Genomic DNA, 7,920 nt, shown 5'->3' with positions numbered 1-7,920 from the left:
AACATCGGCGGGGTGAAGGAACCACAGAGACAGACCCAGGTGCACACTCGTGGAGACCAGCAGGGACACATGGGACTGTGAGACCCGAGGCTGCTCCGGGTCCAGTGAGGCCTGGCCCTGGCGGCAGAGGCAGCTGGAGTATCTGTCCCCCCACCTCCCCCTGAGGCCACTGAGTCCTGCCTGAGCCCGTGGCTGCCGATGCCCCCAGCGGGCACCTGACTAACCTTGCCGGTTCCCTGAAGGGAAAGGACAAGCTCCCTGCAGCTGGACCTCCAGGCACAGAGAAGAGCACAAGAGTTTCCACACCAGCGGATCCCCAGCCCCTGTCTCCTCCTCCTGCCTCTCCATCGCTGACTCCTCGCAGCCCTGAGAGAGCGGGATCCGGCCCAGGTGTCCCTGCACCACTGAGCAGGAAAGGAGGCAAGGCAGAAGGCCCAGGCCCGCGGGGGGGCGGGGGGGGGGACGGGGGGGGGGGTGCTGTCACTTCCCACTCCGACCCCATCCCGGGGGTGTCACCCTGGGTACCACGGTACAGGGGTGTGCAGCCGCCACGCAAGCTCCCACCAGCCGGGCCCCTCCAGCCCCGTCTTGGCTGGAGGAGCTTATCACTGATGACTTTCCCGACAGAGATCGATAGAAAACATTTTATCTCCTTCCCCAGGGGCAGCTCAGCCTCAGAGCAGCAGGCTCCCGTTACTATGGCGACCCTCCTGGACCTCCCTGAGTCCCTCCCCTCCCTCCCCACCTCTCCCCGCCCCTCCCCCCTCCCCTCTCCCCCCTTCCTAATCCCTCCTCTCCTTCCCTCATCCCACCCCACCTCCCCCTCCCACCCACCCCTCCTTCCCCTCCCCCACCTCCCACTCCCTCTATCTCCTCACTCCCCACTCTTTCCCCATCCCCCTCCTCCACCTGCCCCACTGCCCACCTCCCATTCCTCTGTACCCCACTCCCCACTTTCCACCCTCTCCCTACTCCCCATCCCCACATTCCCCTCGCCTCCACCCCACAGCCCAGGACCAGCATCATCTCCCACCCCACTGCCTGGCAGCTGGACAGAGCCCCGTGCACCTCTCAGCTGCAGCATGGCTGTTCTGTAAGCCTGAGAGGGAGTGGCCTGGGGGCTGCCTATGCAGACCAGACCTTGCCCACCCACCATTTCCACTCTGAACTACAGCTCTGGAGCCCGGCTCAGCTTCATCCCCCAAGGTCCTCACTGTTCTAATGCCTACTCACCACACTATTAAGCTCAGTTTCCTCTCTGTAAGATCATGGGGATCCTAGTACCTCCCTTATAGGACCGCTGTGAGGACCAGCTGAGCATGAACCCATGAAGTGCACAGGGTTGAGCATGGCCATGGCCATGGTCAACAGTCAATGCTCAAGAAATACCAGCTATCGTTGTTAAGCCTCAATGTGCACATCCATAGAATGGGTTTGAGGGATTATGGTTGTAAAGACTAAATGAGATGGGGCCCCTGGGTGGTTCAGTCAGGTAAGCAAGCGTTTGACTCTTGATTTGGGCTCCAGTCATGATCTCAGGGTCATGAGATCCAGCTGTGCATGGGGCTCTGCACTGGGTGTGGAGTTTGCTTAAGATTCTCTCCCTGTGCCCACCCCACCCCCCGCCCCACTCTCTCTCTCTCTCTCTCTCTCTCTCTCTCTCTCTTTCAATCAATCAATCAATGAACCAGTAAACATTAAATGAGAGTTGGGAACACTTTGATCCACTACCAGACACATTCTAAACACCAAATCGTCAGGAAGGACCCTGGTCTGGGCCCCTCTGACCACCCGGGGTGTGGAGATGGGGAGGAGGTGGGAGGAACCCCTGTTCCCTGCCCTTGGAGGGTCTTGTGGCAGTGGCCTCCTCAGGTTGAGTAAGCCATGCCCTCCCCACCCTGCCGCAGGGCTGTGTGAACTCTCCTCCCAGGAGGCCTCTGTCTCGCTGGCCCCCAGGCCAGGACTCACCCTCTTCCTTCTGCCTAGAATTATTTGCCCCATGTGGCCAGTCAGCCAGTCAGTGAATCTCTCCAAACTGGAGGCATCATGGCACTGAGATTTGGAGCCAGACCTCTGGAGCCTGAATCTCAGCTCTGCCACTTGGGAGCACCTCTGTGTCAGCTGAATAACGGCCCCCAAAGACAGTCCCAATCCCCAGAACCTGTGCCTGTGACCTAGCTGGCAAAAGGTCCCCTGCAGATGTGATTAAGGGGAGGATGTTGGGATGGGAGAGGACTCGCTTATCTGGTGGGCCCAAGGTCATCATGAGTGTCCTGTAAGACAGAGGCAGGAGATGTGACAGAGAGGAGCAAGGGAAGTGACAACAGAAGCAAGAGGTAATCCTGGCGTGAGGAAGGGGCCACAGGCTGAGGAATGCAGGCAGCCCCCAGAATCTGAAAAGACAAGGTCACAGTCCGTACCCCCCCCTCCCCCCGCTGGAGCCTCCAGAAGGAATCAGCTCTGCCCAGAGTTACTGATTCTGGACTCCCGACCTCCAGGACAGTCAGAAAACAATGTGTGTAGTTTTCAGCTGCCAAGTTAGTGGTAATTTGTTAGGACAGCCACAGGCAATTCACATGCCCTCCTCAGGCCTCGCCTGCTCATCTGCAAAATGGGCTGATAAGAGTATTTCCCTTCCCAGGGCTCTTGTGAGGTTTAAATGAGTTGGTAGGTGCAAAGAGCTTAGAAAAGTAAATTGTACTGTTTTTAATCATTGCTGTGCAAAAACTATCTGCCAAGCCCTGAAGAGGACAGCACTCCTGTCCTCAAGAAACTCTCTACTTGGAGCAAGGGAGACTCATAAAACACAGGGGTCACTGAGAATGCCATAGGACAGACAGTAGGGTCCAGGTGCACAGTTGAGGGAGCAAAGCCCTGGTTTGCACAAGGAGCTCTGGGAGAGCACCCCGGAGGAGCCCCGTCTTAAATTGAGCCTCTAAGGGTGTGGAGGGAGCAGCCAGACAGAGAAAAAGAGAAAGGTGCCTCAGGCAGAGAGAATAGCATGTGGGGATGCTCAGTGGAGTAAGGGATTAGGCATTCAGGGGAGCTGAGCTGCAAGTCATTCTTTTTTTTTAAGATTTTATTCATTCATTCATTCATTCATTCATTCATTCATGAGACACACAGAGGGAGGCAGAGACATAGGCAGAGGGAGAAGCAGGCTCCCTGCAGGGAACTCAATGCAGAACTCCATCAGAGAGCTGAGCCAGGGATCCTGACCTGAGCTGAAGGCAGACACTCAATCACTGAGCCACCCAGGTGCCCTGAGCTGCAAGTCATTCTGCAAGGAAGGACCAGTAAGGGCCCAGCCAGGTTTGGGGTGCGTTGCGGGGGACAAGGCAGGGAGTAACACACTGGAAAGGAACAACTTTGGGGCCACTGTGCAGAGGGTGGATGTAGGGGCTTGAAATTGAACACATGAGACCAGCGGGGCACCTTGGGGGCTCAGTTGGTGAGGCGACTGCCTTTGGCTCAGGTCATGATCCCAGGGTCCTGGGATAGAGCCCTGTGTCAATCCCTGTAGCAGTCATAACTCTACAGCCGTAACTGAGCACTTACTGCATGCTCAGGGAATGGGCAAGTGCTTGCTATGCTTTATCTTGGTCTCAACCCCCAAGCTCAGAAACCATGATTCTCCTCGCAGGGCAGAGTGGGGGCTGGAGCTCAGAACACCGGACCTGGGGAGGTGGAGGAGGCTGGGGCATGGGGAGGTGGTGAGGGGAGGTCATGGAGTGGCTTTTACAAAAACAAGATGAAAAACTGTTTGGGGACTGCTTTTGTAATATTTTTCTATTATTAAAAAAAGGAAGAAGGAAAATACATGTTTTATGGGTAGCTTTTATTTTCACCACTGGCAATAACAAAAAAATCTGTAGGGCCCGAAAATATGGCAATTCCAACCCCTCTGTTTAAAAGAGACCTGTGAACCAAGTAGCCCTTGGGATGGTGCTTTCGTAGTAAAAGCTTAAAGACGAGCAAAGGGACAGGGGTGGGTGGAGGGCTGGGGGTTGGGGGGAGTCTATGATCAAGAACGCGGCTGTATTGGCGAAAGTTTACTTCTTGAGCTGACAAGAATGTATTCAGGGGCCATCACCTTATTCTTTCATCTTCTGGAATATTTTAAATATTTTACAAAGAAAAACCAGGGGCGACTGGTATTCTCCAGCTCTCTGCTACAGCCAGTCTGAGGTACAGAGTCATATTCGATTACAGGATTGCTGTCGTTGCCAGCCTGAATCCCTTCACCACATCCTGCTTCTGTTGCATACCCCCAGAGACAGGAAGCTTACTCTCTCTCAAGGTGGTACATGGTCCTCTTTGAACAGCTCTAACTGTGGGAAAAGTTCTTCCTCCTGGAGTCAACATCCTGCTCCAGGTCCTCCCACCCACTGGAACCATACCATCTATACGCTAGTATTCAAGGCCAAGGCAGCCCTTCAGATCTTTGGAGATAGTGGTCATGCTCCTATTCTCATATTCCTAATTTTCCTTCTTCACGTAAATCAGCTTCAGTGCTCTTCAAAACAAATGACAGAAAATCAATTCAAACTAATTTATTTACACAAGCAGGTGAATTTATTGGTTATGTAACTGAAAGTCTAGGATTTTCTAAGCTTCAGGTATAGCTGGATTCATGTGCCCAGATGGTATCTCTAGGTTTGTCTTCATACAGCTCTTTTCCATATTGGCTTTATTCTCTCAGGCCCACAGCCAACCAGCTTAACAACCCCTGGAGGGGCCAGCAAAGCTCAACACCCTCAGCAAAACCCCCAGAGGCCATGGGTCCCATGGCCATTCCTAAACCAATCACTGGCCAGGCAAATAGGGCATTTTGATTGCCTAAATCTGACTCATATGACCATCTCTGTATCCCGGAGGTAGGGTCAGCCTAGGCTGAATGAATGTTCCCCACAGGAAAATCAATGTGTTATTACCACCAAAAGACAAGTTGTTTTAGATGGGACAAAGGTTCTGGAAAGAGGTCCACAATGGCTGAGACAAGATGGGACTTAAGCCCTCCCTCCCGTAATTCTTGATGCAACCATTCCCTGGCTGATCTGGCTAATCCTGATGATGGAGGTCCCCCGCAACTGAGCATTTGTTATCTGCATTGGAAGGAAAGGTTGTTACAACGTGACCAGATTCGCTACTGCCCTGGCCACTTACAAACTTAGTCCTCACTCAAACATCCCACCGTGTTGCACTGGCTCTCCCCCTACCTCTCCCGTTGGCATCCTTTCTGTCAGGCTCGCTTAACACAAGTTGATGGCGAAGGAAATCTTTACATCTTAACCAAAAGCTAGAATTTCACAAAGTTGGTGAGAGGTGAGCTGGAGAATTCCTGGGGTTCCATGTACAGTGGCTGACACATCAAGTCTCCACTGGATAGGTCAGCCCCATCTAAACAATGAAAATCCCAAAGGTGAAGAAGTGTTTCAGGACAGGATCTCATGACTCTGAGATCAAGACCTGAGCTGAGAACAAGAGTTGGATGCTCAAACGACTGAGCCACCCAGGTGCCCCCAAGACAGCAGTTGAAAGCCATAGAACTCCGTGACCTGAAGAGTGCAAGGACCTGATAAAGCATGCCCAGAGGGTCTAGTAAAGGCCATCAGGTGATTTTATGGGAAGAAATATACCTTTCCAAATTCACTTTTTTTGCATTCCAAGTACGAGCGCATTAATCTAAGAATGAGCATGTTAAGCTAGACTTTGTTGCAGAAAAGATAACATGTACATATTGTCTATGTATTTTCTGAGCTTTAATTTCATTTTATTTTATTTTTTTAAGTTTCATTTATTTAAGGAATCTCTATACCCAGTGTGGGGCTTGAACTCACAACCCTGAGATCAAGAGTCGCACTCTCTTCCAACTGAGCCAGCCAGGTGTCTCTAATTTTATTTTTTTTTTCAAAATAAAATTCAAGGGCAGCCCTGGTGGCACAGCGGTTTAGCGCCACCTGCATCCCAGGGTGTGATCCTGGAGACCTGGGATCGAGTCCCACGTCGGGCTCCCTGCATGGAGCCTGCTTCTCCCTCTGCCTGTGTCTCTGCCCCTCTCTCTCTCTCTCTGTGTCTCTCATGAATAAATAAATAAAATCTTTAAAAAAACAAACAAAATAAAATTCAAAGTAAATGTTTTTTTTCTCCAATATACTAAGAAATGTGGGTTCCCAATATAAGAGAATATGTGGCCAAAGCAGCCTTCCTCTTGTGATAACAAGGCCTTCAGAACAGGTCCAGTGTCCATCTTGCTCAGCAGTCATGGGTGTTGGGGTGGGGCTGGGCGGGGAGGTTGCATCACCATATGGAAGGGGGAATCTGGAGATGGAATCTAGAAGGGGGCTTCCCTTAACTAATGTGTATTGAATGAATGAATGAATGAATGAGTGAATGAGTGAGTGAATAGAGGATCCTATCTAGCCCTGGACCAGCTGCTCTGAGTCCCTTTAAGGGACATCCTAGACTGGACAGGGTTCCCCTGACTTTGCTCAAACTCACCTGGAGGGAAACAGGGCCAGTACTTCCTCCTTCTGGTCTTCCGGCAGGAGGTCAGAGGCCTTGTGGGAAGCCCAGTGGTCTCTCCCTGCTATGCCCCCCCATTACTGACACCCACCCCGCAATGGACATCCCCATCTCTCCTTCCTGGCCTGCCTTCCTCTCAAGCGCTCTCAACACTGGCAAGACTTTTGTGAGAAATGGCTCTGCTCAATTTTGTCTTCCAGGTAGGGGTGGTGGAGCATGATGGGTACACTTCACAGAGGCTGAGAGGGGAAAGCCTTGGCAGTCATGCAGACCTCCACAGCATCTGGCTTTTTAAACTTCTCTCGATAAGCCCTTGAGGTGGGCATCGCAGCATTCCCCCTGGGGATATGATGGGCTCGAGGAGGACACGGCAGCCGCCCAGGGTTCACGCTGTTGGCACAGCTGGGACGGGCCTTCCCCTCTGCCCTTCCGTCCTGCTCCCCTGGTTACTGTCAGCCTAGCTGACAGCTACAAACACTGAGCCGACCAACTCTGAGAACGTTTCCTCCCCCCCGTCTCCGGGCCTCTATTTACTCATCTGCAGGAGTGAGCAGATAGTGAGCCTCTACCTCAAAGACTAAAACGCACAGGGCCTGGCACCTAGTAAGTGCTCAATAGCTGATGGCTACGTACTCGCTAATGGGAGTCCTACTGCATACCCTGCACTCTGCCAGGACTACCAAAGGTGTGTTGTGTGACAACAGCCCAGAGCTCCCAGGAGCTTTGGTCCAGAGGAGGCAGGCTGGCAGAGTGGGGCAGCTCCGGCTGGGCTCTTGGATACAGCTGAATCTCGCTATGTGCTTTTCCGCTCTATGTACTTCATCTCCCTGGCCTCAGTTTCCTTCTGTGAACCAGGGGGTGATTGGAATGGGGATGTCTACCCAACAAGGTGGAGGCTTAGTGAAATGATGCCTTCCTATTCTATTGAGTGAGCACTGATAAGCCTATTCTCAGGAAACTTGATCCTATCTTGAGATAGATCCCTTCCCCTTTCCTGCCCTCCAGCCCACAAGGTTCTCTCTCTCTCTCTCTCTCTCTTTCTCTCTCTCTCTCTCTCCCCCTAATAGAGGTTTTTGTCTCCTTTCAACCTGTGAGAAAACTAAGGGGGAGCCCAAGATCAAGGCCACACAGAAGCAAAACAGGGTCTTAAGACTCCTGGGGGAGGGGAAGGCTATTCCAAACTCAAATGCTTTGGGGGGGGGGGGTCAGCTGGGTGATTTAAATGTGTGTATAAAACAATAGGTAGAATTTACATTCCTTAAAGGTATTTCAACTTTGCAAGAACTTAGATTCCTTAGAGGTATTCAACTCCAAATTTGCAAACACTGCTCTGTTCTTCAGTCAACACAAACCCAGCACCCCGGATTCCACATTCAAGCTGCAACTTTAAGACTT

The sequence above is a fragment of the Vulpes vulpes genome, chromosome 12, assembly GCF_048418805.1.
Source record: "Vulpes vulpes isolate BD-2025 chromosome 12, VulVul3, whole genome shotgun sequence".
NCBI classification, from domain to species: domain Eukaryota; kingdom Metazoa; phylum Chordata; class Mammalia; order Carnivora; family Canidae; genus Vulpes; species Vulpes vulpes.
The sequence above is the reverse complement of the archived record's forward strand: the minus strand, read 5'-3'. Positions refer to the sequence as shown.